This window comes from Cricetulus griseus, chromosome 3 (assembly GCF_003668045.3).
Source record: "Cricetulus griseus strain 17A/GY chromosome 3, alternate assembly CriGri-PICRH-1.0, whole genome shotgun sequence".
Taxonomy (NCBI): Eukaryota; Metazoa; Chordata; class Mammalia; order Rodentia; family Cricetidae; genus Cricetulus; species Cricetulus griseus.
In genome coordinates this window covers 111,178,967-111,191,592 of record NC_048596.1, presented here as the reverse complement: position 1 = coordinate 111,191,592, position 12,626 = coordinate 111,178,967, and the positions used below count along the sequence as shown (strand labels likewise).

General features: G+C 36.3%; 1 protein-coding gene across 2 annotated transcripts in view; it reads left to right on the top strand.

Moving 5' to 3' along the window:
• Nucleotides 1-12,626, top strand: part of LOC100763614 (metabotropic glutamate receptor 5) — a 430,950-nt gene that overhangs the window by 98,254 nt on the left and 320,070 nt on the right. The window lies entirely within an intron of this gene.

Below are 12,626 nucleotides of genomic sequence, written 5' to 3'. Positions count from 1 at the left end.
TTTCCATGTATAGAAGAATGAAACTAGATCCATATATCTAACCATACACATAACTTTAATTAGAAATAAATAAAAATACTACTATAAGACCTGGAAACTCATTATAGCAAAATAAATCACAGAATAAATAGGCAGCCTAAAGAATGAAAGATTTCTACATAAAACATTGGATAATATCTAGAAAAAAATTTAGAAAGACAAAATTTAAACGAAAAAAGAAATCTTTTATTCAATAAATGGGCAATAAATGGGTTAAGACACTAAAAAGACATAATCATGAACATTCATAAATAGCCAAAAATTATTTTTGAAAAGTAGTCAACATTCTCATCCTCTAGGGAAATGCAACTTAAGAAGGATTTAGGATTCCATTTACATGAGTAAGAATGGTTCCATCAGGATAACCAACTATCATGCATAATGTCAAGAAGGTGGAAAAGCAAGTAGTTGTAGTGGCTATGAAACTTAAAGAATATTCTCAACAAAACTAGATATCTAGCTAATATAGGACTCAACCACACAACTGCTGATTAAAACCTAAGAGCTCCTAACCATACCACTGAGATGGTCACACATTCTTGTTTATTGCTGTCCTATTACTAATAACTATAAAATGGAAACATCCTAAATATCATAAACAGACAAATGGATATAGTAAATATACATGATAGAATTTTAATCAGCTGTAAATAAAAATGAAAGCATGCCATTTATAGGTGTGGTGGTTTGAATAAGTACAGCCACTAGTCATACAGGCTCATATATTTGAATGCTTACTAAGCAGTGGCACTATTTGAAAGGATTAGAAGGATTAGGGGGTGCCTTGTTGGAGTAGGTGTGACCTTGTCAAGGAAGCATGTCATTGGTGGTAAGCTTTGTGTGTTCAAAAACATCATGTGAAGTCAGTCTTTTTCTCTGCCTCTGGATCAGGATGTAGTTCTCAGCTACTGCTCCAGTGTTTTCCTGCATATGGCCACAATGCCTGCCATGATGATAATGGACTAAACCTCTGAGACTGTAAGCAAGCCCCTCATTAATTCTGTTATAGTTGCTTTAGTCGTTGTGTCTCCTCACAGCAATAGAACACTGACAGGAAAATGGATGGGACTAGTTATCATTCTGTTATGTGGAATAAACCAGGTTCAGAAAGACAAGCGCTGTTTATTTTACTTCATTCTGTACAAACTATACTGAAGTGTGTGTATGTGTATGTGTGTATGCATGTTTAGGCCATGAAAAGAGAAGGAAGCCAAGAGAGGGAAAAAAGAGATCTCAATTGGAAGGATGGGAAGGTGAGAAAATACACATCTTTAAAACAGAAACTTCATGGGGGACAAAAGGGCTGGACCAACCCTCTTTTCTTCTGCAATGATGTTATGGTCATAGCTTAAGATAAATGATGGACCATCTCATCATTTCATCCATCCTATTCCATCACCTCATGCCTTGTAGTCCTTAACTAATATTTAAGATTTCTAAAGTATATTCCATAAGCTATAGCCCACTGATCTCCGTATAATGGAAATCTGCTTCCATCCTTTGAATGTTTCATGCATTTCTTTTCCAGGCCCAGCCATCTATCCTACTTACACTGTTTGCTCTGTACATCATGTGATACTTCTTTTGAATATATTTTTCAGAATGATGCCATAATAAAAAAATATCTCTTAGTAATGTCACTTGGAAAATTCCTACATTGCTTCCAAGCTTACTTCTGAATATCCTTCCTCGGAACAACCTTCTCCAGCTCCCTGTGACAGAATCAGGTCCCTCATTTCACATTTGCATAATGTTTTCTGGATTCTTTGATTAAACTGATTTTCACCTTGAATTTATCCTGTTACCACCATTATATGATATATTTTAGTACATTAGCTTATTTGACTCTCATAGTAACTCTGTGAGGTGTTTATCTGTGGTGTGCAAATACAGTAGATGAAAAGGTTCAAGAAAAGAGGAAGAACTTACCCATTTCAAATGACTGAATTGATCCACCTAGGAAGAATGGAAATCTATGCACTCATGGGTTTTCCTTTTGACCTGTGGTTTTCTGCCTTTCCTATCATACTATGAGTTCTTGAGAAAGTGGACAATGATATTTATCTGCATTCCTAGCCTAAGAAAATAACTACCACAGTATGAGTTTTTAATAAAAATTTCCTGATAAGGTGGAGAGATAGCTTAACAGTTAAGAACACTTGCATGTTGTAGAATATTAATTTAAAATAGGTTAGATTTGTTTATGCTGTGGAACATTTGTTTAATGATGAAAATATATGTTTATTCTTTTATGTTAGATTTGTTTAATTCTGTGAAACTGTGTTACTTTACCTGAATAAAACACCTGATTGGTCTAATAAAGAGCTGAATTCCAATAGCTAGGTAGGAGTAAGGATAGGTGGGGCTAGCAGGCAGACAGCATAAATGGGAGGAAAAAAATCTAGGATCAAGGATCAAGAAAAGGAGGAGAGAGGATGTTAGGGGTCATCCAATCAGCCACACAGCCAGACATGGAATAAGAATAAAGAAAAGATAAACAGAAATAGAAAAAAATGTAAAAGCCTAGAGGCATAAGGTAAACGGGATAATTTAAGAAAAGCTGGCTAGAAACAAGCCAAGCTGAGGACAGGCATTCATAACAAAGAATATAATTACCTGTGTGATTATTTGAGAGCTGGGTGGTGACCACTACAAAGAGTAAAGAGTGAAAAAAAAAAAAAACACCCAACAACTCTTGTTGCAGAGGAGCCAGGTTTATTTTCCAGCATCCACCCAGTGGCTCACAACCACATATAATTTCTATATGGCTATCTGATGCCACCTTCTAGCCTCCACAAGCACCACACACACACACACACACACACACACACACACACACAGAGAGAGAGAGAGAGAGAGAGAGAGAGAGAGAGAGAGAGAGAGAGAGAGGATACGCATACATTCAGGTTACTATGATAGATGACAACCAACCAATAATTAAGATATTAATTTTCTTTTATGTTTTTTTCTTGAGAATTTTACATTCTGAACAAGTTAGCTTTCATGTGAGAAGTTTTTAAAGGCAAAAATTGTAGATAATTATTTATTCTGTAATAGTTATTCCCCCACACACACCTGAGAGGATACTTGGCCTGCCTACTACTCTAAGCTTCACACATATTTTTACGTTTGAGTAGTATCAAGAATACATGAAAAGAGCTTTGAGTTTCTGGTGATTCTTTTTAAACTGGTGTTCCAAAGTTCACAAATCAGGGATTAGGGAGATGGCTCAGCCATCAAAGTCCTGTACAGGCACAAGAACCTGCATTCAAATTCCTAGCACCCATGTAGAATGTTGCATCTGGCCGCATGTGCTGTGGAGTGGAGGTAGTAGGAATTCCTTTTGCTACCTGGCCAGGTAGACTCATCCAGTTCCTGAGCTCTAGGTTCAATGAGATATCCTGTATCAAATATAAAGTGGACTGGTAATCACTGGAGTTGTCATGCCAATATGGACTGGGAAACTTCACAAGCTTCTGCCCCTTGATTAACTAGAGACAGTTAATGGTTGCTGGAGGTGGTAGTAGTGTTTTATATAGGAATGAGACCCCTGGCAGATTATCAAATTTTAAATCGTCAGTTAATCACATGCACATAAGAACAATACTAAAGGGACTCATGTATGTGTTTGTTTTGCATGTATGTGTCAGAGAGAGAGAGAGAGACAGAGACACACACACAGACAGAGAATAGTTAAAGAATAGGTCATGTATTTGAAAGAAAGTGGTACTCATATATAAAGTTCTCAAAATACTCTGTGAAAAAAATGAGTAGGACTAGGTAGCTCACAGTGGATTAGGCAAATGTTTGCCAAATATCTATAGACAAAGAAAACATTCAATTGCATAAAATTTCTGCCAACTACAAATTTATATTTTATTTATTTATTTTTGTTCCTGTAATGTAGGTGAATGCATGGCATAAACAGTGAGATCAGATTTCCTAGTCAGGTGGTGGTATTACTGTGGATCACCAGGAGGCTTGTGGACTGACAATCTCTTAGGAGTTAGGTTATTAGCAGGTCACTTCAGCAGCATCTAGACTAGCACCAGGGAAACAAGTAAGGACTCAGACTTATAAGATTTTTTGATTAGACGCAGTATGTATAATTTAAAGGGACCATCACCATGATTATTACATCTTCTCCTAACCTCCAAGAAGTATACAAAACTTGGCAGTCTTCCAGATGATAAGACATTATAATGTTTAGATATGTACATTATCATTAGCAACCAGGAATTCTGTTTTGTTACATCAGCATCAGGACAAGTGAATGCTATTCAAATGGCTGATTCATTTCTTCTCTATTCATTCATTCGTTACTAAAAATATGAATTAATATTCCCTAAAGTTTGGAAAACTTGGGGAAAATTCATCCATTGTATTCACACAGAAACCCAGTGACTTTTTTGCGATTTTTATTTGTATTGATGTTAGAAGATATTTGGAAGTGAAACACATAGAGATGAAATAATAAGATATTTGTTGCTTCTTTTCCCCATCTTATGAGAAATAGAAAGGATTTCCCAAGGGTGAAGATAACTCACTATGATTTTCAAGTTCTTTCAAATAGATTTTCCTTTTCTGGCTTCAAGTATGTTGGCAGGTAAATAGAAGTTCTTGCATCATCTGAGCCCTATGGCCTTCATGTTAGAACTTCTAGACACAAAACATCTCTTCTCACTCTATGTTGTCCTTCCCGGTCATTTCGAAATTTAGAGGAGGTTATTGACTAATAAGCATGCATGGACTGATCTAGGCACTCTACATATATGTTACAGTTGTGTACCTTGGTCCTCTTGTGAGACTCCTAAAAGTGGGAGCAGCAGCTGTCTCTGACTCTTTTATTGGCTTTTGGGACTCTACTCCTCATACTGGGTTATCTTGCCTAGCCTTAATACATGGGAAGGCCCTTAGTTTTACTGCAACTTGATATGCCATGTTTTGTTGATACTCATGGGAGACTGGCCCATTCCTAACCAGAAATGGAGAGAGGGAGTGGGTTGGGAGCAAGTGGATGAGATCAGAGCTGGTTGTGGGGAGAGACTGAGAGGAGAGGAGGGAGGGTGGCTATGATGTAAAATAAAAAAATCTTTTTTTAAAAAAGAAATTTTATCAAATATAGGTAAGTCATTGACCAAAGGCAATCCCATAACCTTTACCAAACACCACTAGCTATCGCCATGATAATTGGTTATTGTCTATAACCTGGCCATAAGGCTATATTTCTTAAGACACTGCTTACTTATGTCATCAAAAATGGAGAAATCAAGCTAATACCCAACCAGAAGCTTAAACCATACTGACAAGTGTCCATGGTGTTGCAAGGTACTTTGAATGCTACCAAAAGAGAAAAGTATTCTTCAATATCACCCAGCTACACAACTTGTGACCTAAAACAGAGACTTGCCTTCAAGATATATATGTATAATAATGGCACAAAAATTATGGAAATAAGCAGCCAGTTTCTGATTGGATTTCAGGTCCATTCTATGAGATGGAACCCACATCTCATATAGCTAAAGTATCCAATAAAATGAGAATCAATAGGCTTTGGGCTCTAGGGGAAAACCTAATACTATTATTCTATTAAGGAACACGGAAATTAAATTATTGTTAATATTATATTGCGGTATCCATAGATTCAGCACTCATCAGAGAAATTTCCTGTATTAGATGGCAATTATTACAGACACCCACAACTGACCAAAGTACTTTGGAAACTCCACCCTACAAAGGGTTTCATTATCAAACCCATCCCCTCAAGGTTGAGGGACTTGTATGAAAGAAAAGGAAGGAAGATTTTCAGAACCCTTCCAGTCACAACAGTGCTGATATACATGTGAATACTCTGAGACTATGAGAGCCTGCCGAAGACCTTCACAACTTCAAAATCAGACAAGTGTAGAGGATCTGGAGGAGTTGGAGGAGGGAAAATAACAGGATTAAAATATATTGTATAAAAATAAAAATACACATGATTTCAAAAAAGCAATGATAGATTTGTGAGAGGAATAGTGTTGAAAACTATTTGCTGAGGTTACAAAATCAAATGCATTTTTTATTAACCAGGTCAAGATTATTATTATCTTACTAAGTTATGTCTGTGTTAGCGGGGAAAGGGAAGGAGAAATGTGAAGACAAGGAGGAGTTGTCTGGATGTCTGAGACCACACATTTGCTTTTTTTTTTTTTTTCAGAGAAAGGGTTTCTCTGGATAGCTTTGTTGACCAGGCTGGCATCTAACTCATGGAGATCCTCCTGCCTCTACCTCCCAGGTGCTGGGACTAAAGGTGTGTGCCACCACCACCCAGCCACAAATTTACTTTTAAGGAAATAAAAAGAATAGAAAAACAAATCTTCTCAGTAAGCAAATAAACTTTGCATTCTGAGTGTAGTCCAGGATTAATTTTAATCTTCTAAGCTGGATATACACAGTCAAAACCTTCCTATATGGTCAGACCTTAGATTTCAAATTTCATATAATTCATGCCGTGGAAGAAATCTAGGAGATAAATGAGATTATCTGCTGATTGCTAAGTGGAAACCTGAGACTTAGAAAAGAAATTCAGATGAATTTTATGTTAATTTCTCATATATACAAATACAGAGTTCATATAATTATCATAAATGAAAGTTTGGTTGGATTGAAGGAGTCATATACATTTTACAGTTCCATAGATATCAAAAGTATTACCTGACAGATGAAGCTAGAAACAAGATTGCTCTGTGCGTTAAGGAGTTCTTTACTAATGACACCTAGGAGGAATCCTGCTGCATGGAGTGCCTCACTAAATCTCTCCAAATGGAGAATAGCAACAATTATCAATTACAACAGCAGGCAGCAGGGATCTGTTCACACCAGTCCATTCTCCCTTGGTTTTGAAGGAAGCTCTATTTATGCAAGAGAGAAACTTCAGTTATTTGTTTTGTGATGTGTTCCTGTAATTTTTTAACTTGTTCTTCTGATTTGTATTCTGTATCGCTAGGAACTATAATACCAAATAAAATGTTTTATTACTACTGTGTTACTAGAATCATTTAAACCCAAAACTTTAAAATGATTTCAGAGATCAATAGTATCAGACTGTTACTGAACTCAGGGTTGTCAAAGAAAGAATAAAAATGTTGTCCACGGAGTCATCACATGGACTGAGTTTTGTTTTTGTCTTGCACAAAGCTTGAAAGGACTGTAGAGCTCTGAAGGAATTATTTTGTGACTGATCATATTTAACTTGTGAAAATATAGCTCTGGAAGAAACACTGATGATTATAAACCTAGTTACTGGCTGTAGCAGAGAGCCCCAAACCACTCTTTAGTTCACATTCATATCAGAATGAAATAGGTACTGGTTGTATTCATCTAAGGCTTAGCAAACACTAAAATTGTTCATTGGTAGGTTGCTTTTACTGTCTATTTCTCTTTTATTACTTCTGTGTATGTATTCAGATGTTACATATGAGGGTGTGTGTGCATGTGTATGTGCATATGGAGACTAGATATTAACCCCTTGTTTGTTCCTTCAGGGGCTGCATTTATTTAAGCTAAGGTCTCTCAATGGGACCTGAAGCTTGCTGATCAGACCAGACTGACTGGCCAGGGAGCCCCTAGGAATTCACTCATATTTTTTTCTAGGGCTTGGGATTATTAGTGCATACTACCACACCTGCTTTTTATTTATGGAAACTTTAGGGATGGACCTAAGGTCTTCCTGCTTAGGTATCAACCACTTTACAGACTGAGCCATGTTTCTAGTCTCCTAAAAAAGTCACATTAGAAATTACTAGAAATCTGGCACTAGGGAAATGTCCAAAGATCCTCAAGAATACTCCAACTAAGAACCTAAGCAACATTGGAGAAGCTATCTTAGTGCCCTTCCCCAATAATGAGATTGAAGACTACCTTAAATGCCATCCTAGAGCCTTCACCCTAGTAGCTAAGTAGCCTTCATCTAGAAGCCGACACCCCTAGCTAAGCAATGAGCCATACTCCTGGAATTCAGTTGTAGAGACAGAGGAGGAATGAGCAAAGAGGTCAAGACCGTGCTGGAGAAACACACAGCAACAGCTGAGGGGACCAAGTGAGAGCACATGGAGCCCAGTCATAAAGTTGGGGAACCAACATTGAACCAAACCAAAACCTATAAACGTGGATACCAGTTAGGAGTATATGGGCAGTATATGGGACTTCTGACAGTGGAACCAGTATTTATCCCTAGTGCACAAATGGACTTTAGAAGTCTATTCCCCATAAAGGGATACTCTCTCAGCCCAGATACATGGAGGAGGACCTAGGCCCTGCCCCAAATAATGTGACAGACTTTAATGATTCCCCGATGGAAGGCCTCACCCTCCATGGGGAATGGATGGGGAGATGTTGGTGAACATGACAGGATGGGAGGGAGAGGGAACTGGGATTAGATATGCAAAATAAGATTGTTTCTAAATTAAATAAATGAATTAAAAATACCTAAGTGATATAGTATAAATGAAAATATTTTTTACCAATTTCATTGACAACATATTTTTCTCACATTTCCCATTTCTTAAATCATCTGAATGTAGATTATGGGTGTCATGACATCCCACCTATGAATACCTGGGAACAATTTTGTTATGTCAGCCTCTTCCCTGTAAAACATAAAGAAGTAGATATTAACTTGATAACAACCCGGTAAAGCATACGTCAATGTCCCCCGCTTTCCATTGCTCTTGGGAACATCTTTAGGCTCTGTTTTATTTATTTTTTAATGATTTTTGTTTGATTTTAATTTCAGACACAATCAAGATTTATGTATCATTCCCATTAATCACTCTTGATGAAGTGGTAGTAGTCTCCGTTGCTTTCTGTTTTTCCTCAATTGAATTATTGTCAAAATCCAGAGTCATGTCTAATAAGATACCTCAAAACTTGGGAGTGATGATCTCCATCAGTAAATTAATGCCAATTAATGGTTATAGTTTGTATTTCTCATGGCATTATGTCAACAGACAACCTCATTTCGCTGTGATCATTATCTTCAGTCATTTACCTTACAAAAGTAATTTTACACTGTATAAAATTGAAATTGATGCTACTTTGTTCACAGCACTATTTAAGCCATTGTTTGAGAGATATTATATAAATCAATTGTTAATATAAGAGTCTGCATTATAGTTGTGTTTTCATTAAGGAGATTTGTTTTACCTTTTTCTCACTTTTCTTTCTTCTTCCTCTTTCTTTTCTTCAGTAGTTGTATGTTTTTCTGTGTCTTGCTGGGTCCCCTGGACCAATTTCTCTCCTGCTCATGGGTCCCAACAGCCACTTGTGAAATAATCGCTCACAGGCTAATTAATACTAAATACAATTGTTTGGCCAGTAGCTCAGGCTAGATCTCTCTTATAAATTAACCCATTTTTAATAATCTGTGTATCACCATGTGACCATGGCTTAATGGTAATATTCTGGCATCTTACTCCTCTCCTGTCTTAATCTTATGGTGGCTACCTGGAGTCTCCCTCACTCCACCTTTTTTCTCTCCATAACTATTTGAATTTCCTGTCTAGCTGTATTCTACCTAGCTACTGGAAAAACAGTTTTATTTATCAACCAATAATAGCAACATATATTTGCAGCATACAGAAGGACATACCATATCATCCTTCTTTTATTGTCCCCTCCTTTCCTCTCTTCTTCCTGTTGTCCTTCACTGTTCCCCCTCACTCATCTCCCAAGACCATAGCTCCCTTTATTTTCTCTCTCACACTATTTCTCTCTCATCTCTGATTTCCCTCTTTACATCCCTCCATTTGTCTCTCTCTGTTATAGTCTTTTTATTTTTCCTCTTCTTTTCTTGCTCCTTCATCATCCAGCCTAGTACTTCTCTCACTTTCTTCTACTGTTATGGTATATACATTGTTTGTGTTTTATATTCTATGAACGTGATTTTCCTTTTGATTGATTGTTCTCTTTGAAGCTAGGATGTTCTAGCTTCATAAGTGATGGCATTTTTAACAAAATAACTTAATATTTTATTTAAAATAATGTTTATACAGTATATTCTTATCATGGTTTCCATCCCTTGTCTTCTTCCAGAGCCTTCCCAACTCCCCACCCTTATAACTTTATTCTTTATTTCTCTCAGTCAGAGTTTTCTTAGTTATCTCACATATATAATTCGGTTTTTGAGACTTTAACAAAAATCAGCCACAATGTATTCAAGAGATAAATCCTGAGAACTTGAAAACTGGGTTAAATATGATGTAAACAAGAAAGTTGTGGCTGTATTCTGGTCAGAGTGCCTCCTGACTATCAGAATGCCCATTTGTGTTTAATACCCTGGTTGCTGCAAATAGATATGATACTCCTGTTACATCAACCTGTAAGGCACACAGCCATTTTGCCACAGTCACATATCAGCAAATGGTCTTATATCCAAAGGATTTTAGCTTAATTACAATGTCATTGTCACTGTGGTTTTGATCTGTTCTTTGTGGGCTATCATAGATAAACATGGGGAAATAGTACCCAAAGAAGACTGATGGGCTGTCTCAGTCTTGGAGACCATTCACTATTCTTCTAGAAGGATTTGGGTTAAGCTATCAGCATCAACACAATGACTCACAACCACCCTCTGTAACTCCAGTTCCAGGGCTCAAAAATTCCCTTCTAGCCTCCCAGAAAGTGATAGCTTTTTAAAATGATATCTTTTCTGTAATCTTTTCGGTCTTTCCATTTGATTTTAAGCACACCTTGTTTTTCTGGAATAAAAAGTTGATACAGACTTAACTTGTACTTTTCTGTACCAGATGGAGAGTAGCCATTTCTTCAAGAATCTTTGGTTTCTGTTAATAGAAAATGTTATTTAGAAACAAAAGTCTAAGTGCTAAATGCTAAGACTTAGTGCTAAGACTATTGCTTCATGAAACTTGCTGTTTATTGAACTACTCCAGAGACTGAGCTAAGGAAAAAGTGAGTGTGTGCGTGTGTGTGTGTGTGTGTTAATGTTCACTCACCCACACATAGGTGCACATATATCCACATATGATAATATTTATACTGATAATATCAAATTGATATTCAACACTAAAGGTCTAATTTTATTCATCATCTATTTTACTTGTATTTCTCCCTTAGTGAATATGTATTCTTATTCTCCTAACTACCCATGTTTACTCATTTGTGAACCAAACCACACACGTACAAAATTCTTCCAAACTTCCCTTGTGAACTCCATTTTAAAAAGGTAGGGAACAGGCCCTGCTCAGGGACACTGGCTCCAAAAGCCAGTTTATGCACTGGTTCCACTATCAGCAGCCCCATAGACTGTCCAAGCCCCCAACCGACACCCACATCAGTGGGCCTAGTTTAGTCTTATGCAGGTTCCCCAGTTGTCAGTCTGGAGTCATTGAGCTCCCACTTGCTCAGGTCAGCTGTTTATATGAGTTTCCCCAACATGACTGGTTTTTAATGCAAATACTTGTTTAGATATTTGTTATACTTCTTTCCTATCTTCTTTCTTGTCATCTGCTTTACCGTTTTTCACTAATCGTGAAATGTTCTAATATTATTCCACCATAAACATATACACAATCATTGTAACCTAGATTTGTGATTATATTTAACTGTGAGCAATGTAAGAGTAAGGATTCAGCATAACTTGTAACACATGATGTGTCCAATAAGTATCTGCTAAATCACTGTCATAGAACTATTACAGACAAATGGCCATTATTTCTTCTTCTCTTGCCTACATAAAAAGACAAAATGAACTTAAAAAGGCACAGTTTTTGAAAGTGCATACCTTCAATTGTTCTTTTACGTTTGTTCTGTTTTTCTGCAGAGCTATGCCTTTGAATCATAACAGGATTATATTGATATTTCTATTTTTTCATTGACTTTTCTAGTGTAACTATCTTGGATGTCTTGTTTAAGGTTTTAACAACATTAAAATATTGCTTTCAGGTAAATATACCTGGCATCATAATTCTTATGGGTAAAAATAAAGGAAAACTGAGAAAAACTTTTTCAGGTTTTCAGCAGTGACATTTGGGAAATAAAATTTGAATAGAAACTGCAGTGATCTCAAGAGAAAAGAAATTATTTCAGATTTGCCAGAACAGAGGGGAATTTTTGAGTCATCCAGAGATGAATTAGTCATAAACTAAAAATACAGAATTATGAAAAGAAAGAAGGAAATCACTGTAAATGATGATAAATGGAAATTATTGTAGCAGATGAAAAATGGAGCAATTGTGAATTTAAGGATAACAGCAACCAAGGACTTTAAAGTCAGCAAATGCAGTATAAATTCCATTTTTGAGATATTACAAACAAATGTGGACTGGAATCCATCCTGAACATATTAATGGAAGTGGTTGGTTTTCAGGATATTAACCTAAGAAATAGAATATAAATTTAGATGCCTTATTGATCTCAACACTTTAAACATATGACTGAAATTTGACATTGATTCATAAAGCTGACTTAAATGATTGTCTACTTCACTGAACTTTGCTTTGTTTTTTTTAACTTTTTTTTTTAATTTTATTTTATTTTATTAGTTCTAGTTAGGGAACAAGCTTATTTCAAGTCCCTTCTCCCTCTCC